The following is a 23,725-nucleotide window of genomic DNA, read 5'->3' on the forward strand; positions in this document are numbered from 1 at the left end:
CACCTGGTTCCTGCCATCGGAACAGCACGGTGCGCCGGCCGCAGTGCGCCTACCGCGGCGGCCATTGGAGGGTGAACCAATGGCAAAAAGGAAGACCTTTCTCTCTATCTCCCTCTACTGTCCACTCTGCCTGTAAAAAAAAAAAAAAAGAAAAAGAGTCACATTCTTCTCCCTTTCCCTCCTCAATTTTTCACCTATGTTTTGGTCAAAGGAGAGAATTTTGGGTATGTTTGTGCATATGTAACATTAATCCATGGCAGCCATTCCCAGCATGAAGAATCCTCTTTAGATCAGATATCTTGAGGTCCCATCAGCATATGATATTTGGGCAGTTACCATTTATTGACTGAAAAGATGTGTAATTAGATTAAAAATGGTAACAGTTCAATTCCCATTTAAAACGTTAGGATTTCATCAATCTTCTGAAGAGGTTTTGAGAGTTTTGAGGATTTGTTTCCATTAAATCCTAGCTTTTTAAAAGCTAATAGAAGCTTCACAATACTTTTAAATAAGTACGTATTCTGTTAAGCACAGTGAGGTTTACGTTTTTGTTTGGATGAGTCAGCATACCCTACATCCAAACCAGTCTTGGTGTCTCTAACCCACAGGTTCAGAACCATAGACCTGGGACATTTGTTCTTGTCCTGTCTTCAGATAGCTTTTGAGGAATCATGAAAGCATTGTATCCAGAGATTATGTGGACTAAAACCATAGAACTTTGAGGGAGTAATATTGGTTAATAGGGCTGTAGTAGGAATTTATCATGTGGAAGTGCAGTGCCCAAAATGTGAGCCTTGAAATGCTCCTTTTTGGCAACTGGGATGGAAGAGATGGTTCAGGGGTGGGGAGCATCCAGCCTACAGGGCATATAAGGTCCACAAAGTCATTTGGTCTGGCCCTGCCAAGGCAATTGCAGGTGGAACTCAAAATTCAGTAAGTTGATAGCAGACTGATTTTTAAGTTGTTAATTTTGTATGTGCCATGAATGGTGTTATAAATATCCAAAAGGTTCATGCAGAAGAATGGTTCCCACCCCTGGTTTATATGTCTATAAATGAACATTTGAGTGTTGTCTGAGTTATACCACTCATAGATAATTAACAATTGATTGTAGCAATAAAATTACTGACTTTAAGAAGGAAAATTAGAATTAACAGTAGGCCGGCGCCGCGGCTCACTAGGCTAATCCTCCGCCTGCGGCCCTAGCACCCCGGGTTCTAGTCCCGGTCGGGGCGCCGGCTTCTGTCCCGATTGCTCCTCTTCCAGTCCAGCTCACTGCTGTGGCCCAGGAGTGCAGTGGAGGATGGCCCAGGTCCTTGGGCCCTGCACCTGCATGGGAGACCAGGAGGAAGCACCTGGCTCCTGGCTTCGGATCGGCGCAGCATGCACGGGCTGTAGCGGCCACTGGGGGGTGAACCAATGGAAAAGGGAAGACCTTTCTCTCTGTCTCTCTCTCACTGTCTAACTCTGCTTGTCAAAAAAATAAATAAATAAAATTTTAAAAAAAGAATTAACAGTAAATCTACATCCTCAGGGTCATGTTTTTGGTGATAATTAGTTCTTAGTTTTGTTTGTTAAAAACATGTTGCTGTATCCTTAGGATTGTGTGTTATTTAGGCTTTGTTATATGTTCGTTTTCTGTGTCCTTGTTTACAACGCTTGCTTTCACAAGTCTGTTGAATATATTGAAGCTGTCATCAGAACTAACCATGTGAAAATGTGTTTCTCTTATCTTTCTCATCTGGATTCATTGTAAAAATTAATTTTCCTTCTAGGTGGTAAGTTTTTATCCATAATTCTGGATGTAGCTTCTCTTGCATCATGATTGCCTTGCTTATTGTTACAGTGTCTGTTCTGTTTGACTTATTAGCATGGCCCCAGTGAAGCTGAATTCTTGAGAACCTAAAGTGAAGTATTTCACATGTCTAACCCCTTCTCCTAACTGCTTTACTGCACCAGGCCATCCCTAACCATCCATGCCAGTCTAATCCTCTGGTGGGGTGTAAACAAGCCAGTTACCTTCTCTTTCCTTACCATTGTGTCCTCAGAGCAGCACAGCAGCATGGCCTTCCTCAGAAGGGTGAGATTCATGCTATCAGCCAGGGAGGGTTACCTAGCTGGGGAGAGGAACTTCTCTTGGCAGCTGTGTGTGAATCTTCCCTTTATCCTGAGGAATGATGCACTGAGAATGCGTTCCTATGGGCCTTTGTTTGGCCTGCTCATTTCCTTACTAATCAAATAATGGAATGTATACTAATACAATAAATAGTTTGTATTTTAATGCTAATGTTGGAATGTCTTTCCAGCTTTCTTTTTTGAAGTATTCTCTTATTTAACACATATTTATGGTATGTCTACTCTTCCCAAGTCTTGTGCTACTGGATAAGGATCAGAAATGAATGAGACATGTTCATGGCAGTCAAATCTTATCTTTGATAATGTTGCAAGGCCAGCTTCCATCATTCAGGTTTGACTGAAGAAATGAGAACAGGTAACGAGCTGCTCTGGAGGAGAAACACTCGGGAGATGTTTTAATTTCACATTAGTTCCACCTCCATAATTAGACTAGAGAGAAAATAATCTAATCTGTAGACAGTATTTTGGAGGACAAATTCATTGATGCCCTTCAGTGTATCTGCTTTTAAAGGAGATGATTTATCATGGTCTAGGTAATAGTATTGACTTGCTTACCTTCTCTGCAAGTATCTCTTCTCTTAGATAAAATAAATAATTAAATTGTGTTCATGTGGATAATTTGCTGATTAATCCCTTTTTATTTTTAAAATACTTCTTAATTTTCAAAATACATATGTGAAATAAACTTCTGACCATATAATTAAGTATCTACTAAAACAATCTGAATTAATCTGTCTTTTGCTGTATTGGAAATAAGTTATACCAAATGTTGCTTGAATTAGCACAATGAAAGTTAGAAATTCTTCTGCCTGTTTGAACTCCGTTCTATTGGACATGATATGTGAAAAAAGGGTTTGACATGATAGAGTAGATTCAAACTGATTCTGGGCTAGTCTTCATTTGTGCTCTGCCCATTCAGCTGGGTGTCCTGTCCTCGGGCTGCAGTTAGGATTCAGCCACCTCGGCACCATGTTTGCCCAGGCCAAAGGCAGGTGGTAAGGCAGGAGGGCAGGCAGGAACTCCTCACCAGGGCTGCCAGTCTCGGGTGATAGGAAGTTGTAGGTGCAGAACGGAGCTGCAGTGAAGATTGAGATAGATGGGAGCATAGTCAGCTGGACAGTTTTACCACTGCAAAGTCATACGAGGCATACCGGTTCGGTGGCTGATGTGGTCAGGTAATGATCCAGAGGCATTATTTTTAATCCAAATTTTGTGACAAAACCGATCATGTAACACTGTAGCTTCAGATGGTTTAGTAGTAGGTTCATCCACCATCCCTCTGTGTTCCAGTATTGGCAGGAGCCATCTTACATGTGTAGTGGGTATGAGAGGCAGGGGTGTAGTCCTCCTGGGAAGGGTGGGTGGTGCCTTTCACCCTAGACTGGGCCTCCCACAGGTGTTTTATGTTTGGGATATTCAAGGCTTGCCACCTCTGTGGTCTGACCTTACTGGCTTTGTTGGCAGTGTGTTATATATTTTTATAGGGGTAGAATTAGAGCTAGTGTACCACGCTAGTAGGGAGGAAAAGAAATCAAGGAAGAAAGTACAGGTTTAGGAGTCGGTATTTGTCCTGGCCTAGCAGTTGGCGTTCCTGCATCTCATGCCAAGTGCCTGGATTCCAGTCCTGGTTCCATTCCTGAGTCCAGCTTTCTGCTGATTAATGCAGAGCTTGGGAAGCAGCAGGTGATGGCTCACCTCAGGTCCCTGCCATTCACCTGGGAGATCTCAATTGAATTCCCAGCTCCTGGCTTCAGCCCCATCCAAGGGCCATTGCAGGTGTTTGGGGAGTGCACCAGTAGATACGAGATCCCTCTTTCTGTCTCTCAGATAAATTAAAAAATTTTTTAAATGAAAAGGGTAAGTTTTCTAAGAGTAATGTTCAGAAGATAAGTGGAATTCAGTTGGAGGTGGGTCATAAGAACTAATTGTTGCCTTTCTCATCTGAATTCTTGGATTGGCTCTCTGGAAGCCTAGAGTGTTAAATGTTAATAAATATTTGGTTTATTATGAGTAGTAAAAGATTACTATTATAATAATTGTTACTACATTTAATGCTTTTAGTTTTCCATAGTGTACTGGTTTATGTTTCTACCCTCAAAAGCGTCACAAACCCGAGGCTGAGGAACCCTGTGTAGATAACGACCTCAGCAGGCCTCTGTATCTGCAGTTGTTATTGGAACTGGCAGCTGCGTTACTGTACTCTGACAGGTGCCCTCCCTTCCTCCTGTGGCCCTGTCTGCCCTGTGGGTGACTCTTCCTGTCTCTACTGCCTACATCCTCAGCTTCCTTGTGAAGCTGGTCACGTCATCCAGTTTGCTTTGCCTGCAGTGGATTCCAGCCATGGTTTTCATGTCTGTTACACTAGCACTGCCCTTCCCTTGGAATCCTCTTCTTTACATTTTGTTAGTGGAAGGTGTCCAAAGCCAGTGAACCTCTGCTGAGTCTGTTTTGCTCTTTGTGGTTTGGAGAGGGGGAGGTGTGAGGATGAAGAGGGATATTAACTGGGCTCTACTGCTAACCCCATTATATAACGTAAAACCTGTCCTAAGAAAATCAAGTTAAAAGTGGACTTAGCCTTTGTAAGTTAGTAATGAGTTTGATGTATGTTCCTTTATCTTCTCAGATGTTAGAGGAAAAACATTCGATGAGGTATGGATAGAATGTAATGTTACAGTAAGAGGGGGCTTCAAAAAGTTCATAGAACAAAGAAAAAAATAAGTGAATGAAAGGCTAGTTGCCTGCTTGATTGGTGTGCTTTGTGTATATGTGTTGAAATAGTGTACTGTACTCTCTGAAAATGTTCAGGTATTACATGTAAACCCCAAAAAATTAAATGATTAAATAATAAAATTTAAATAAATTCTTTAAAACTTTTTTTGAATTTTTTATTATATAAGGTGAACAAATTTCATGTATTTCTTATATATAGATTTAGGAGCATAGTGATATTTCCTACCCTACCATTCCTTCCAGCCATACTGCCACGCTTCCTCCTCCTTCCTCTCTTATTCTTTAATTTTTACAGTGATCTACTTTCAGTTTATTTTATAATCATAAACTTACTACTCCACTAAGTAAAGAATTCAAAAAATAGAAGAAAAAAAAAAAAAAACACTGTTCCTGAACAATAGAGACAAGGGCTATACACAATAATCAAATCTCAAAATGTCAATTTCACTCATATACATTACATTTTTTGTACTCTATTATTTACCACAGCTCAGAGAAAACATATGATATTTGTCATTTTGGCACTGGCTTATTTCACTAAGTATAGTGGTTTCCAGTTGCATCCATTTTGTTGTGAAAATAGGATTTCATTCTTTTTTATGGCTGAGTAGTATTACACAGTATATGCATACTGTATTTCCTTATCCAGTCATCAATTAATGGACATCTGGGTTGATTCCATATCTTCACTATTGTGAATTGAGTTGCAATAAACATGGGCATGCAGATAATTCTTTCACATGCTAATTTCTTTTTTAAAAAAGATTTTATATATTTGAGAGAGAATTACAGACAGTGAGAGGGAGAGACAGAGAGAAAGGTCTTCTGTCCCTTGATTCACTCCCCAGGTGGCTGCAATGGCCAGAGCTGTGCCGATCCAAAACCAGGAGCCAGGTGCTTCTTCATGGTCTCCCTTGTGAGTGCAGGGGCCCAAGGACTTGAACCATCTTCTACTGCTTTCCCAGGCCACAGCAGAGAGCTGGATTCGAAGAGGGATAGCCGGGACTAGAACCAGTGCCCATATGCCCCGCTAATTTCATTTCCTTTGGGTAAATTCCCAGGAGTGGGGTGGCTGAGTCTTATGGTATATCTGTTTTCAAATTTCTGAGAAATCTCTGTACTGTCTTCCACAATGGCTGTGCTAGTTTACATTCCTACCAACAGTAGATGAGGGTACCTTTTCCCCCATATCCTTGCTAGCATTTATTTATTTATTTTTTTGATTTTTGTATGACAGCCATTCTAACTGGGGTGAGGCGAAATCTCATTATTTTTTTATTTGCATTCTGATGGCTAATGGTCCTGAGCATTTTTTCATGTGTCTGTTGGCCATTTGGATTTCCTCTTTTGAAAAATGCCTGTTCAAGTCCTTTGCCCATTTCTTAACTGGATGTTTGTTTTGTTTTTGAGTTTCTTGAACTCTTAATAGATACTAGATATTAATCCTTTATCAGTTTCATAATTTGTTTTATCCCATTCTGCCAGTTTCCTCTTCACTTTCCTGAGTGTTTCTTTTACAGTACTGAAGCTTCTCAGCTTGGTGTAAATCCATTTCTTTATTTTTGCTTTGATTGCCTGTGCTTCTGGGGTATTTCCCAATAAGTCTTTACTTGTGCCACTGTCTTGAAGTTTCCCCAGTGTTCTGTAGTAATTTGATGGTATGGAGGCCAAAGATTTAGATCTTTGATCTATTTTGAGTTGATTTTTGGCAAGGTGTAAGGTAGGGATCTTGCTTCATATTTCTGCACACAGAGATCCAATTTTCCCAGCACTGTTTGTTGAAGAGACTGTCCCATATCCAGAGGTTGATTGTAGTCTCTTTGTCAATGATTGGTTGTAGGTGCATGGATTGATTTCTGAGGATTCTATTCTTGTTTCATTGGTCTACATGTCTACTTTTGTGCCATTACCAGTCTGTTTTGATTGTAACTGCCCTGTAATATGTCTTGAGATTTGGTATTGTGATGCCTCTGGCTTTGTTTTTATTTAAGATTGTTTTAGCTATTTGGGGTCTCTTGTGTTTCCATATGAATTTCAGCATCGTTTTTTCCTAGATCCTAGAAGAATGTCATTGGTATTCTGAATGGGATTGCATTGAATCTGTAAATTGTTTTTGGTAGTATGGTCATCTTGATGATATTAATTCTACTAATCAAGGAACATGGAAGATTTTTCCATTCTTTTGTGTCTTCTTCTAATTCTTTCTTTAATGTTTCATAATCTTCATTGTAAAGATCTTTCATCTCCTTGGTTACATTTATTCCAAGGTATTTAAATGTTCTTGTAGGTATTGTGAATGGGACTGATCTTAGAAGTTCTTTCTCAGCCAAACCCAGAGTGGGAAAATTCCCCTTGTTCAAACGGGCACCAGAGACAGCTGAGGATTCAAGCAGTTTATTAATGCCAGTTGGCTCAGCTGGAATAATTTCCTCAGAACTGAGCAACAATCCCAATTTTCTTACAGTATTTATAGGTTTGTCAGCAGCATACCTTAGCTATTAACAGCTTTGATGGGCTTAAATTGCAGCCTATGAGACTTAGGACCACACTTCCAATGGTTACTAGGTTCAGTATGTTTGTAAAAGAGATACCAGGGGCAGATTTATTAGGACAGATTTATGACTGGAGTTTATAGAAGCAGAACTTAAGACATATTTCCTCCCTAGACAGGATAACCATGGCCAGCTGTTTCACTAGTTAACCATGAGTAGCCACTTTTCAAGGTTCGTGTTGGGGGTGTTGGATGTCCACTTTTCTTTCTTTGTCTCTGATTGCAGCCATATTTCCTCTACAATGGTATTGTCTATGCATACAAAGATTGTTTATTCTTGTGTGTTGATTTTATATCATTCAAGTTTACCAAACTCTCTTATGAGTTCCAGTAGCCTTTTACTGGAGTCTTTTGGTTCCCCTATGTATAGAATCATGTCATCTATAAATAGGGATAATTTGACTTCCTCCTTTTCAATTTGTATCCCTTTGATTTCTTTTTCTTGCCTAATGGCTCTGGTTAAAACTTTCAGGACAATATTGAATAGCAGTGGTGAAAGTGGCCACCCTTGTCTGGTTCTGGATCACAGTGGAAAAGCTTAGAACTTTTCCTCATTCAATATGATACTCACTGTGGGTTTGTCATATATTACCTTAATTGTTTTGAGGAATGTTCCTTTTATACCCAATTTGCTTAAGATTTTTATCATGAAATGATGTTGTATTTTATCAAATGCTTTCTCTGCATCTATTGATATGGCTTTTATTCTTCAATTTGTTAATGCAATGTATCATATTTATTGATTCGCATATATTGAACTATCCCTGCATACCAGGGATAAATCCCTCTTGGCCTGGGTGAATGAGCTTTCCGATGTGTCATTGGATTTGCTTGGCTAATATTTTGTTGAGAATTTTTGCATCTGTATTCATCAGTGGTATTTGTCTATAATTCTCTTTCTATTTTGTATTTTTTTCTAATTTTGGAATTAAGGTGATGCTGGCCTTATAAAAGGAGTTTGGGAGGATTCCCTCCCTTTCAGTTGTTTTGAGTAATTTGAGAAAAATTGGAATTCTTTTTAAGTCTGGTAGAATTGAGCAGTGAAACCATCTGGTCCTGGGATTTTCTTTGTTGGGAGGGTCTTTAGTACTGATTGTCTCCATCTTGGTTATTGGTCTGTTTAGGTTTTCTATGTCTCCATAACTCAATTTTGGTAGATTGTGTGTGTCCAGGAATCTATCCATTTCTTCTAGATTTTTACAATTTGTAGGCATATAGCTGTTTGTAGTGATTCCTGTTGACTCTTTTTATTGCTTTTTTTTTAAAGACTCACTTTTCATTTATTTGAAAGGCAGACAGACTGAGAGAGAGAGAGAGAGAAAGACAGAGAGAGACATCTTGCACCTGTTGGTTCACTCCCCAAATGGCTGCAACAGTGGGGCTGAGCCAGTCTGATGCTAGGAGCCAGGAGCTTCTTCTGGGTCTCTCACAAGGATGCAGGGGCCCAAGCACTTGGGCCATCTTCTGCTTCTTTCCTTGGTACATTAGCAGGGAACCAGATTGGAAGTAGAGTAGCTGGGTCTCAAACTGGTGCCTATATGGGAATCTGGTTCACAGGTCAAGGCTTATCTTTCTGTACCATATGCCAGCCCTGATCCTTTTTATTTCTGTGGTATCCATTGTATATCTTCTTTCTCATCTCTGATTTTATTGATGTGTATTTTCTCTTTCTGCCATTTTTGTTTGTTTGTTGGGCCAATGGTCTGTCAATTTTGTTTAGTTTTCAAAAAACCAGCTCTTCATTTCACTGATCTTATTTATTTTTTTGTTTCAGTTTTGTTTATTTCTTCTCTGATTTCAATTATTTCTTTCCTCCTACTAATTTGGGGTTTGGTTTTTTTCTTGTTTTTTTTTCCAGGACCTTGAGATGCATTGATAGCTCATTTATTTGATGCCTTTCTCATTTCTTTTTGTAGGCATTAATTGCTATAAACTTCCCTCTTAACACTGTTTTTGCTGTATCCCATATGTTTTCATATGTTGTGTTTTCATTTTCATTCGTTTCCAGGGATTTTTAAATTTCTTCTATGACCTACTGTTCATTCAGGAGCGTGTTGTTCAGTCTCCATGTGTTTGCATATTTCTAGAGACTTGCTTTAGGGCCTAGCATATGGTCTACCCTAGAAAAAGTTCCATACACTGATGAAAAGAATGTATATTCTTCAACTGTGGGATGAAATATTCTATAGATATCAGTTAGGTCCAATTGGTCCATAGTGTAGATTAGCTCTGTTGTTTCTTTGTCAAGTTTCTGTCTAGTTGATCTGTCCATTAATGAAAGTGGGGTGTTGAAGTTCCCCATTACTATTGTATTGGAGTCTGTGTCTCCCTTTAGATCCAAAATAAATAAATTATATTCCCTGATGAGGGAAATTTTTTACAGGTTCATGGAAAATTTACATTTTTACAAAAAAAATTTATTTATTTGTATTTGAAGGGCAGAGTTACAAAGACAGAGAAAGAGAGAGAGAGAGGGAGAAAGGAAGAGACAGATCTTTCATCCACTGGTTAACTCCCCAAACTGCCAGGACTGGGTCAGGCTGAAGCCAGGAGTCTGAAACGACATGCAGGTCTTCCACCTGAGTGTAGGGGCCCAGTGACTTGTATTATCTTCTGTTGCTTTCCCAGGCACATTAGCAGGGAGCTGGATTGAAAGCAGAACAGCCAGGACTCAAACCAGCAACCATATGGGATGCCAGTGTCATAGGCAGCAGCACAACCCACTGCACAACAACACCTGCCCCTACATTATTTTTTAATTCCATTTTTCCTGAAACTTTGTGAAGCCACCCCCTTATACTTCTCGAAACTTGGTTTCAGGATGTGTTTATACTTTTATCATTTTTGAGGAACCCCAAACAGCTTTGGTTTAAACACATGTTAATAATTACCATTTTAAAACTAAAACAGATATATTTCAAAATTTTTATTCAAATTTATAATGCATTAAATGAATAACTTACTTTTTAAAGAAATTATTTATTTGAGAGACAGACACACAGAGTTCCCATTTGCTGGCTCATTCCAATGCCTGCAACAGTTTGGAGTAGGCCAGGGTCTGCAGCCGAGAGCTAGGAACTCAATGCAGGTCTCACATTTGGGTGGCAGGAACCCAGTTACATGGGCCGTCACTGCTTTCTCCAAGTGTCTGCACTAGCAGGAAGCTGGAATAAGGATTGGAGCTGGAACTTGAACCCAGGTACTTCAGTGTAGATCACGGACATCTTAACCACTAGGCCAAACACTGGCCCCGGTAATATAGTTTTTTTAAAAATAATTTTATTTAATGTCATATATTTCATACATACAGATTTAGGCACATAGTGATATATCTCCCCTACCCTCTGTCCTACTGACTCTCCCACACATTCTCCTCCTCCCTTTCCTATTCCTACTCTTAATTTTTACAAAGATCTATTTTCAGTTTACTTTATACTTATAAAATTAACCCTACACTAAGAGTTAAACAAATAGTATGAAGAAAAAAACACTGTTCCTCTACAGCTGAGACAAGGGCTATAAACAATCATCGAATCTCAAAATGTTAATTTCACCTCATACATTATATTTTAGGTACTCTGTTAGTTACTACGGATCAGGGGAAGCATATGGTATTTATGAAAGTAATTCTACTTTGTCAAATGAAAAAAATTAATGAAAAGAATAATGTTCATTTCAAATTTTTGTAAATGTTTTTCATAGTTGGTTTAATAGAAAACAGCTAGTTTCTCACACTTGCTTTTTGCAATTAGTCTGTTGCAATGCATTACAAGTTACGCTGCTTCTAGAAAAATCCACCATATGCTTATGAGAGAATGAGAGTGAAAAAAATAACATTTTTCGTATTATAAAAGTAAAGTGCTTGGCTTAGTGGTGAAGGCCTAGTTGAGATGCCCTCCATCTCATACTGGAGTGCCTGAGCTTGAGTCCTGGTTTCACTCCCAATTCCAGCTTCCTGCCAAGGTGCACTCTGGGAGGCCACAGAGGACGATGGCTCAGGTAGTTGAGTTCTTGCCATCCATGTAGGAGACAGGTTGAGCTCCTATTGCAGACATTTGGAGCATGAATTAGCAAATGGGAGCTCTCTATCTCTATCACATACAGAAATACCTATCTATATCTTTTCTTTAAAGTTTGACTTTATGGACATCTGAAACAGAATCCCTGAACTAGATTTGAGAAACTCGTGCTGAGATACTATTTTCAGTTTCTGTATGGTTTTTTTCCCCCTTTTTACTGCTCCCAGGTTCTTTTTAAATTGCAATGTATTACAGGAGAGGTAGGAGAAATCTTCACTTTTCAGATGTCTCTAAAGGTTGAAATTTTAAGTTAGCCCTGTGATTGGAACTTATGAAAGAACATATTTAAAAAAAAAAAAAAAAAAAAAAAAGCTATGACTCCCTGGTCTGAAAATACAGATTCCTGCTTTGCCCAGTGACCATGCATATAGAAAAATGGGCACCTGAGGGCAGCATGACACAGTCAGACTTCCTCAATGTTGAAGCCTACGAAGCAGAAGCAAAACCAGAGCTTTTAGAAAAGCTCCATAACTAAAGTAATTACCAAATCGTAGTAAGCTTTTCCACCAGCATTTGTAACATGTTGGAGGAGGTGGAATTGTCACATGGGAGCGTATGCCTGCTGGGTTTCTAATATCCCAAGATTTACAAAGCCAGATTTTGCTAATGGATGGTGAGCACTTTTACTGTCTCCGAAAGTATGTTTTCTTCAAGGCTTCCAGACCCTATGTTATTCAAAATGACAGCTTGTAGGATCATCTTCCCTAATTCTTCAACCTCTAGGTCAGAGGGTATGTTTTCCTAGTGAATACATAATTGAGACCATGGCAGTGTTGAATAGTTGTAGCAGACAATATGGCCTGCAAAGCCTTAAATATTTACTATCTGTTCCTTTCATAAATTTCAAAATTTGTTTAGACTCTTGCCCTTAGTCAATGAAACCTTCTGCAGTTTGGATACTCCTTCCCATGAACATAATTGGATAAGGTAGAAGTTAATCTCTACTTAAAATTCTAAATGTGAATGTTTTACAAAAGTTATCCTAGTTATTTTTTTTTAAAGTTCATCAAATGATTTCCCTACAAAAGGCACTTAATGTATCTTCAAAAAAAAAAAAAAAAAAAAAAAAAAAAAAAAAAAAAAAAAAAAGGACCCTTGGCCAGCGCCATGGCTCACTAGGCTAATCCTCCACCTGTCGCGCTAGCACTCCAGGTTCTAGTTCCGGTCGGGGCGCCGGATTCTGTCCCGGGCACTATTCTTCCTGTCCAGCTCTCTGCTGTGGCCTGGGAGTGCAGTGGAGGATGGCCCAAGTGCTTGGGCCCTGCATCCGCATGAGAGACCAGGAGAAGCACCTGGCTCCTGGCTTCGGATCAGCGTGGTGCACCAGCCGCAGCGGCCATTGGAGGGTGAACCAATGGCAAAAAGGAAGACCTTTCTCTCTGTCTCTCCCTCTCACTGTCCACTCTGCCTGTCAAAAAATTTAAAAAAAAAAGGAAGAAAACAGGACCCTTGCTGTGGCATAGCAGGTAAAGCTGCTGCCAGCAATGCCAGCATTCCATATGAGCACTGGTTCAATTGCCAGCTGCAATTCTAGCTCCCTGGAAAAGCAACAGAAGATGGCCCATGTAGTTGGGCCCCTGCACCCATATGGGAGACCTGGATAAAGCATTTGGCTCCTGATTTTGGCTTGGCCCAGCCCTGGCTATTGTGGCCATTTGGGAAGTGAACCAACAGATGGAATACTTCTCTGTCTCTCCCTCTCTCTGTAACCTCTATCTTTAGGGGCTGGGCCGATCTGAAGCCAGGAACCAGGAGCTGCTTCTGGGTATCCCACATGGGTACAGGGGCCCAAGTACTTGAGTCATCTTCAGTGCTTTCCTAGGCACATTAGCAGGAGCTGGATTGGAAGTGGAGCAGCTGGGACTTGAACCTGCTCCCATATGGGATGTTGGCCCACTATGCCACAGCTCCAGCCTGATAAAGCTTCTTAAAAAAGAAAAAATGGAGAAAATATATTGAAAATGGCAAGGTAATCAATTCAGAGACTAGCCTTAAATTTTTCAGGATGTGTACCCCTAAAATAGGGTGTTTTGACTTTTGGGTGAATATTTTCTAATGATGAATGGCACATCATTAGCTAAATATTCAAAATATGGGCTTTCTGATACTTTGGGGTTTCAGATAGAGCTCTTATTTTTTATGGATTTTTCATTTTGTTTATTTCTAGGTTTGATTATAATGTCTCCTAATTTCAGAGGTTATAATCCAGATTTGACAGAAATGCAGCATTGCTTGCGAGGGACCATCTCTGTGTCCCTCATTGTATTAAGAGGCTGTTTCAGTTCTCTGTGCTGTGCTGAATTAGTGGAGTTCAGCAGATGAGAAAATACTATGAAAGCATTTCCCTGACATAATGGTGGTCGGCATTTGTTTCAGAGTAGGCTGTCTTTTGTCTTAAGTTACAAATCAATTTGGGAAGAAAAGGAATGGAACTATGACAATGTATGAACTTCTCAGTGAAATCTAAGAATCCTTGAGGTACAAAGTGAGTTATTAGCTTGCTTTATTCAGTAGGCAATGTTTTCTTGTATACGAGTATTTCACAATAAGGAATGAAGCTTAGATGGCAAGAATTCAAAATATGGATCTTTTAAGGGATCTTTCCTAATGATAAAGACTTCATTTTACTTTCTTTTTTTTTTTTTTTAAATGACATTATAAAAAGAGTGGACAGTGAGAAAGAGAGACAGAGAGATAGGTCTTCCTTTGCCTTTGGTTCACCCTCCAATGGCTGCCGCGGCCGGCGCGCTGTGGCCGGCGCACCGCACTGTTCCGAAGCCAGGAGCCAGGTGCTTCTCCTGGTCTCCCATGGGGTGCAGGGCCCAAGCACTTGGGCCATCCTCCACTACACTCCTGGGCCACAGCAGAGAGCTGGCCTGGAAGAGGGGCAGCCGGGACAGAACTGGCGCCCCGACCGGGACTAGAACCCGGTGTGCCTGCGCCGCTAGGCGGAGGATTAGCCTGTTGAGCCAGGCGCCGGCTCATTTTACTTTCATTCCCTATCAAGTGGTGTAAAAGCCAGGATAGAGGTATGTATAAATATGATGGTATTTTTTTTATTATATTTCTATTTTTTTTCTTTTTTTTTTCATTGATCAAACTTTTATTTAATGAATATAAATTTCCAAAGTACAGCTTATGGATTACAATGGCTTCTCCCCTCCCATAACTTCCCTCCCATCCGCAACCCTCCCCTTTCCCGCTCCCTCTCCCCTTCCATAATATGATGGTATTTTAAAAATTTGTAGAAAGATGGAATTAAAAATAGGGGTATTTTGGTGAAAAAAGATTGAAAGCCATGCTTAGTTTCTCTTTCCATTTTCCATGAACTTTTTGAAGTGCCCTTGCATGTGTGCCAGTAAGAAGCAAAATGGATTGATGTGATCCTTCTCCTTTTGCTTCTGAACCTTTCCTAGAAGAAAGGCCAGTAAGTGACAGATGTAAACCAGTGGAGCTATTGGGTATTCAAGAGTTGTTGGGCATCTCCGACCCGTAGAAGCATGGTGCTCTTTAATCTCTGCCTTGCCAAGACAAGTTGTAGCACAGAGTACTGGGTGACGACACTAGTGCTTCCTTACTATGTAGGGCTCCCAAGTATTTCCATTGGCTTTTGTTGGTCTGAATTTATATTCATTTTCCTGCCTGACTGCTGTTTTCCTAATTACTCTTTCAGAGTACATGTGAATCAAATTGGTATCTTTATACCACTATAGATAATAGTATGGCCACTGTTGAAGTATATGAAAAGCAACACCAGATAATCAATAAAATAGATTTGAATTTAGAATAAAATATGATTTTATAAACCAGAATGACTCTGTGGGCTTTACTACTGTTTTAAAATGTTATAAAGTGAGGCTGGCGCCGGGGCTCACTTGGCTAATCCTCCGCCTGCGGCGCCAGCACCCCAGGTTCTTGTCCCGGTCGGGGCGCCGGATTCTGTCCTGGCGCTCCTCTTCCAGTCCAGCTCTCTACTGTGGCCCGGGAAGGCAGTGGAGGATGGCCCAAGTCCTTGGGCTCTGCACCAACATGGGAGACCAGGAGGAAGCACCTGGCTCCTGGCTTCGGATGGGCGCAGCGCGCCAGCAGTAGCAGCCATTTGAGGGGTGAACCAACGGAAAAGGAAGACCATTGCCTCTGTCTAACTCTCACTGTCTAACTCTGCCTGTCAAAAAAAAAAAAAAAAAATGTTACAAAGCATGATGATGATTGATTATATTATATTATATTATATTATGATTATTTACACCTTACAGTACACGTTCATGGTTTCCTGAAAATGTATTTTTGACTCAGTAGTCATTAAAATATCTTAAGAATTTCTCAAAAGAATTTTGACTAAAAACATCTCACTATCTTTTCTTGCAGTTTTAAGTTTTCATCTAAATTTTATTTGTAAGTTCAAGTAGTTCTAAAATATGTAATTTTTAATGAAGGCATTAAGCTTATGTTGACATTAAAAAGAGTGTTTCATTAAACCCTGAGTGTCATAGTGAGGGAGAAGCATTTTCAGGATGGCAGAGTATTGATCTGTGAAGTCCACTCAGGAACTCTGGCAGAAATGTTCAAAATTACCATTTTCAGAACTCTGGAAATTAGCCAAAGGCTTGCAACAGTCCAAAGCGTTTTTCTCAAGAGGAAAACAAAGAGCACTTGGATCTCAGTGACAACAGCTAGCTCTATAGTGTTTTTACTCATCCCTGTCGCTGGCTCTGCAGATACTAACCTTGGAAACCAGTGACCTCACAAGTCACAGTGGCCGTGAAAACTAGAAGCCTGGCGTGCACTGGACTGGGTGCTTTGGAGTTGCCTGCAAGCCCCTTCCCAGAGAATTGTTACTTGGGTTGTTTGGCAGCTCCCTGGAGAACTGTCACATGTGAGGCTTCCCTTTCCTGGCCTGACCCTCCACTAATTTCAGTGCAAATGGCCTCAGACAGCTGCATAACATTGCTGCTGCCTGAGGTGCTGATGGAAGTTGCAGCACACAACAGGCAGCCCAAAAGCTGAAAGGGAAAGCTGGGAATCAAGACGTACAAGGGGGCTTGTGCACATGCCCAAGAAAAATATGAGTTTTCCCTCAGCTTTCATCACTGACTGACCTTGAGATTCTGCACAGGCAGGGAGTGAAGGCCAAGACAGAGTGGTAAACTGCCTTCTGGAGCAAAAAGGTGAGGCTCCCCAGGCACTCACAGCTCCTGGGCAGTTTGCATTCTCTCTGAAACATGCTTGATTAGCTGAGAAGACATCCAGTGATTGGACAGAAACTGCCTTAAATGCCTCCAAACAAATAAATCCGTAACAACAAATATCCTAGGAGAGTGAGGTGTCTGATTTACAGAGATGACACACTATATTTAGAATATCTGGTTTTCAAATAAAACGTTATGAGACTTGCAAAGAAACAGGGGGGCTCTACATGGTAAAAGATAGTAGTCAATAGAAACTGTTCCTGTGCAACACCAAACATTGGTCTTAAATTGGAAGAATGGCCCAGAAATGCCCCGTGTGCAATCCACAAGACAGATAGTTTACAATCAGGGACAAATAGATTGAAATAGAGAAATGGAAAAAAAAGATGTACCATGTACATGAACGGCAACTTGCAGGGACTGGAGTGGCTATGTTGATATTACAAAATAGACTTTAAGGCAAACATTTTAATTAGAGACAAAAAATGATGGAAATTGTGATATTCTGATAAAATACGAAGGTTTCTGCCCTGGGTCCTGGCACAGAGCTCCTAAAACCCTTGTGGGTAGGGTGCTAGGAGAATCTTATTCTGGCATCTGGCCTTTGACCTCAGTTCCTGTCACAGACCCTTAATCCCTTAGAATTTCCTGGGTGTTGAGAGCATATTTTATTCTAATGAAGTGGCTCTTGGAAAGGCTTATTGTGGGGGCTGGTTGCCAGGTGAACTAACCATGTGATTGGAGGGTTGGAATTGATAGCCACCTGCTCATTCCCCATCCCCCCAGCCCTCACAACCAGTCATGTCTCCTCCCAGGGAAAAAGAGGGGCTGAAGGTGTTGTTGTTACCAGTGGCTGATAGCTTAATCATGCATGTTTAACAAATCCTCCATAAGAGCCCCAAAGAAGAGGTTCAGAGGGCTTCTAGGATGGTAGAAACATTCTGTGCCAGAAAGGATAGCCACCCCAGCTCCACAGGGAGAGCAAGCTCCGGTGCTTGGCACTCTTCTAGACATTGCCCTGTATGTTATCCTTTCTAAGTGGTTATACGTAAGTTGGAATTTCCATGAGTTCTGTGAGCTATCCTAGCATTGACCTTATCAAAATAAAAATGACTAAGTAAATCCTGTCAACAAGTCTATGTCAACAAATTAGATAAATGAAATGGACACATTTTAGACAAATAACTACAGAAATTCAAGAAGAAATGAAAAATCTGAATAGCCCTTTAAGAAGTAAAGAGTTTAAACTAGTAAACCTTTAAGACTTAAACATCTTCATAACACAAGGAATGGGTTATGGGAACCTCTACTTAGAGCCAGTTTTTCAAAGATAAATGACTGCCTCCTACTTGTGATTGGCATGTGAAGTGGCGGGGGGAGCAGTCTTGTAGGACTGAGCCCTCAACCTGTAGGATCTCACACTGTCTGCCAGTACATAGTATGAGAACTGAGTTGAATTATAGGACATTCGGTTGGTGTCCACTAGAGATTTGGTTGTATGTGAGGAGAAAACCCTTACACATTTTAGTGACTAGAAATGAAGTATCAAATGTTGATTGTATGTCAGAGCAGGGAAGATGTTATTCTCAGAGCATGCAAGGCAACCCCAAAATTCATGAATAAACTACTGACAGAAGTGAATGGAGAAGTAGTTCAATAATAATGCCAGACAACAGTGTCCTATTTTCAGCTGTGTTTAGAACAACCACACAGTATATCAACAAGGAAATAGAAGATGTGACAATTCTGTAAACTAACCAGGTCTAGCAGAGATAGCTGTACAGCACTCCACCCAGCAACTCGAGGGTGTTCTTTTCAAGTACACATGGAATATCCTCCAGGTTAGAGCAAATGACAAGTCTCAAATTCAGGATTGCAAGCATAAAATGTATGCTTCTGTACACAATGGAATGAAATCAGAAATAAATAACAGCACAGAATTTGTGACAGGAAACAAGTACTCCTAAATATCCAGTGGATCAGAAGAAGAAATTCACAAGAGACTTAGAAAATACTTTGAGATGAAAATTAAAACACTAGCAAAAGAAACCCTGTCGGGTGCAGCTAAAGCAGTGCTGAGTGGCAGATTTGTTGCTGTAAATGCCAATACTGAAAAAGAAGAGTGTTCTGAAATCAACAGTCTCATCCTGTGTTGAAAGAAACAAATAAAGAGCAGCAAACTCAATTCAATGAAGGGGTTGAAATAAATGAAATAGAGAAAAGGAAAAAAATAAGAAAATTTAGTAAAATCAGAGGTTTCTATGAAAAGATCAGTAACAATGACAGATGTTTAGTTTGACCAGCCATGAAATATTAGCAGAAGGAAACTTAGTAATCAGTAATGAAGACATTGCTATCGACCTTATCAAAATAAAAATGACTAAGTAAATCCTATCAACAAGTCTATGTCGACAAGTTAGATAAATGAAATGGACACATTTTAGACAAATAACTACAGAAATTCAAGAAGAAATGAAAAATCTGAATAGCTCTTTAAGAAGTAAAGAGTTTAAACTAGTAAACCTTTAAGACTTACACATCTTCATAAAAACGAAAAAGTCAACAATTTAAAAGGAGGCAAAGGACTTGCATTGACATTTATCCAAAGATGGTACACAAATGGCCACAAGCATGTGAAAATATTGTCAACATTCAGTAATCAGAGAAATGCAGACCAAAACACAGTGAGATAGCACCTCACACCCATTAGGATGGATACTGTAAAGAAAATACAGGGAGTAACAGTGTTGGCAAAGACGGGGAGTGACTGAAACCCTTGTGCAGTGTTGAAGGTTGTAAAATAGTGCAATCACTAAGGAAAAGGTCATTGGAGGTTCCTCAAAAATATTAAAAATATAATTACTTCATAGAGATAATTACATACCCAGGTTCATAGCAGTGTCTTTTACTGTAACCAATAGGTAGAAACAGACTAAATGTCCATCTACAGATAAATAGATGAGCAAAGTGTGTTATGTACATATAACTGAATATTATTTAACCTAAAAATGGAATTCTGTCACATGCTACATCATGGGTGAACTTTGCAAACATTATACTAAGTGAAATAGACCGGTCACAGAAAATAAAAACACTATGTGACTCCAGTTATATGAAATAAATAAAATTGTTAAATTCCTATAAACAGAAAATAGAATGGAGTGGAGCATAGAGTGGGGTACGGGAAAATGGGGACTTGTTGTTTAGTGGGTGTAGAGTTCCAGGTGTGAAAAATGAAAAAGTACTCTAGATCTGTTTCACAATAATGTGAATATACTAGTGTGGAACACTAATGAACTTTACCCTTAAAATTAAGATAGTACATTTTACATTATGTATTTACTACAATAAAAAAAAAATCAAAACTAAACACCTTCTTGTAGAACTACACTAAGAGTATTATATTGGCATAAAGCTAGACATCTAGAGCAATACAGTAGACCCAAGCGTGCATTAATAAACTTTATACATTTATGGTCAGTTGTTTTTTTCAGCAAGAGTGCCAAGACAGTTTGATGAGGAAATGAATAACCTTTTTAAAATGCTTTTTATTATTTTTTATTTGAAAGAGTTACACAAAGAGAGGAGGAGAGGCAGAGAGAGGGAGAGAGAGGGAGTCTTCCATCTGCTGGTTCACTCCCCAGTTGGCCTCAACGGCCAGAGGTGCACCGGTCCGATGCCAGGAGCCAGGAGCCTCGAGCCTCCTCCAGGTCTTCCCATGCTGGTGCAGGGGCCCAAGGACCTGAGCCATCTTCTGCTCTCCCAGGCCATAGCAGAGAGCTGGTGCCCATATGGAATGCCGGCACTGCAGGCAGCAGCTTTACCTGCTAGGCCACAGTGCCGGCCCCAGAATAGCCTTTCAATAAATAGTGCTGTAACAACTTGATATTCACATTTTAGAAGAAGGAAATTGAGGCCGGCTAATCCTCCGCCTGCGGCGCCGGCACCCCAGGTTCTAGTCCTGATTGGGGCGCCGGGTAGTCGTTCTGGTTGCTTCTCTTCCAGTCCAACTCTTTGCTGTGGCCCGGAGGGCAGTGGAGGATGGCCCAAGTGCTTGGGTCCCTGCACCCACATGGGAGACCAGGGGGAAGTACCCAGCTCCTGGCTTCAGATTGGTGTAGTGCCGGCCATAGTGGCCATTAGAGGAGTGAACCAACATCTCTCACTGTCTATAACTCTCTCTCTGTCTAACTCTCACTGTCTAACTCTGCCTGGCAAAAAATAAAAAAAAAAAAAAGGAAATTGAGTTTCTACTTTATACCATAAACAGATATGTAAGAGCTAATGCTGTAAAACTCTGAGAGAATACAGGAACAAATCTTTATGATGTTGGATCAGGCAGTGATTTCTTAAATAAGATATGAAAAGCACAGGTAACAAAAGAAAGCTAGATATATTGAATTTCATCTAATTAAAACCATTTTGTGCTTCAAAAGACACCATCTAGAAAGTAAAAGAAAAAAAGTGAAGACACCCACAGAATGGAAGAAAATTCTTGCAGTGTGCCTATCACATAAGAACTCCAGAATATATAAAAACTCTTACAACTCAACAATAAAAATACAAATATCCCAATAAGAGAAGAAATAGAATTTTAATAGACATTTCTGTAAAGAAGATACATGCATGGCTGACAGAACATGGAAAGATGGTGAGCATCATTGGTCACTAGGTAAATGCAAATTGAAACCACAGGATACCTGTTTATGCACCTAAGAGTGGCTAAAATCAAAAGGAGAGATGGTAAGTGTTGGTTGATACCTCAAACATGGCTCCTGGGAATGTAAAATTGTACAGCCAGTTTGGAAACAGTCCTCAAATGAATAAGTATAGCGTTACCATAGGACCCAGCAATCCCACTCCTAAGTATATACTTCGGAGGAATGAAAGCACAGCCACAGAAAAACTTGTACACGAATATTTATAGCAGCATTATTCATAATTGCTCCAAAGTGGAAACAGCCCAAATGTCCCTCAGTTTATGAATGGACAAACAAAAATAAAACCTGAATATCCGTGCGATGGGATGGTACTTTGCAATAAAAAACATTAAGAACTGATTCATGCTTTCAACATGGATGAACCTGGAAGATGCTATGCTAAATAAAAGAAGCCAGCCATCAAAGGCCACATTTTAAGTGATTCCATTTATATGATGTCCTGAGTAGACAATTCATATAAATAAAATGTAGATTTAGTGGTTGCTAGGTGATGGCTGGTGATGATGGAGGGAGAGATTTGGGGCCTGAGTGCTACAGTGTTAGTGGGTATAGGATTTCTTTTAGTTGATAAAAATGTTCCAAAATTAGATAGTTGACATGGCTGTACAATGTTATCAATACACTGAAATTACCGAATCAAGGTTAAAAAGGGTCAATGTTATACAGAATATATTTCAATAAAAACTACATTTTTAAAAAGTTACAGTGACTTGACACTCCTCAAAATGAAATCATCATAGTCATTTTTAGGAGAGAAATTTGATTTTGTTTCTTTTCATATTTTTATGTAGTGAATAGGCATTTGTTTTTGAGCATTATTATTTCAAGTCAACTATAAATTAAACAAAGTTTTTATTATAAGATTTTAAGAGTTCAGCATTTTGTTCTAGAATGATTTACATTTAATAATTATTAATGACAATAGTTGAAAAATAGATGTTATAAATATCTGAATTTCCCAGATCACTGGTCAAAATTAAATTAAAGTCCTCTTTTAATCCTGTTAATAAAAACAAAGTTTTAGAAAGCAGCTTGTTACCTGGTCATTATTCATCCATCTTCAGCAGTCCTTGGAGCATGTCTCAAAGAGCTTACCATGTCAAGTCAAGATGAATATTATAGTGTGATTGATTATCCTTGTTGCTTTATACCTTGAGGCACAAGGTTTGAACTGATACACTTGGGAAGAACTGGGAAAATTGAGATTTTTTTTTTAAATACAGTGTTGTGAAACATTATTCTTCATTAAGGTTCTTTTCTATATTTTAAGTAAATTTTTATCGGAGCTGGTATTGTGATATAGTGGGTTAAGCCTCTACCTGTGACGTCAGCATCCCATATGGGCACTAGTTTGAGTCTTGGCCATTCCACCTCTGATCCAGGTCCCTGCTAATAATGTGCCTGAGAAAGCAGGGGGAGATGGTCCAAGTGCTTGGGTCCCTGCCACCACGTGGGAGACCCAGAAGAAGCTCCAAGCTTATGGCTTTAGCCTGATCTAGCCCTGGCTGTTGTGGCCATTTGGGGCATGAAGCAACAGTAGATGCAAGAGTCTCTCACTCTCTCTCTCTCTCTCTCTCTCTCTCTCTCTCTGTATGTGTGTGTGTGTCTCCCCCGTCTTTGAAACTCTGCCTTTCAAATAAATTTAAAAATTTTTTTCACCAAAACTTTAGTATTACAGATTTTATTTATTCAATTTATGGGAAAGATCTAAGATTATCTGGCAAAGCCAGTACTCATTGTCAAACTTTTCATCCAGTCTTTGATATAAAGTCTGATCAAGAGGCAAGATTTCAAAAACAACAACAACAAAAAAACCTTTTAGCAATTTCACCATAATTAGCATGGTTGGGACACGTTTTTTCATTTTGTAAAACAGAAAGGTAGCTTTGAGACGGGAAAGAAAGATTACCCTTAACACAGAGACTAGATCCATGTTCTTGTGGTTGAAGGTCTGTATACATATTCCCTTAAAACTCTCCATACCTTGTATCCCAGAAGTATGATGTCTCATTTTTAATGCTACCATTGTATCCTACTCTGTTTTAAGAATAAAATAGCCTTGGAAAGCATGTGTCTATCCGTGAGAACATCGTGCACAGGTGTGTGGGCACACTTTGTAGTTACTGGAACCATGTTTTTCCAGAGGTCCTGTGCACTTGTCCATGTTCCACATCTGTCTCCTGTACTCGTGACACAGTTCTCTTGGTATCCAGATTGAACCTCAGAATTCTTCCTAACTGGCAACTTCTGCAGGTTTGGAGCTGGCACAGGAGGCGATTCCCTGTGACCGCAGTTATATCAGTTTCCTTAGTCAGCATG

At 39.8% G+C, this 23,725-nt stretch overlaps 1 protein-coding gene across 4 annotated transcripts in view; it reads left to right on the top strand.

Moving 5' to 3' along the window:
• Positions 1-23,725, top strand: part of PSD3 (pleckstrin and Sec7 domain containing 3) — a 611,013-nt gene that overhangs the window by 312,378 nt on the left and 274,910 nt on the right. The gene's annotated exons all lie outside the window — the stretch shown is intronic.

The sequence above is a fragment of the Lepus europaeus genome, chromosome 8 (assembly GCF_033115175.1).
Source record: "Lepus europaeus isolate LE1 chromosome 8, mLepTim1.pri, whole genome shotgun sequence".
In the NCBI taxonomy this organism is placed as follows: domain Eukaryota; kingdom Metazoa; phylum Chordata; class Mammalia; order Lagomorpha; family Leporidae; genus Lepus; species Lepus europaeus.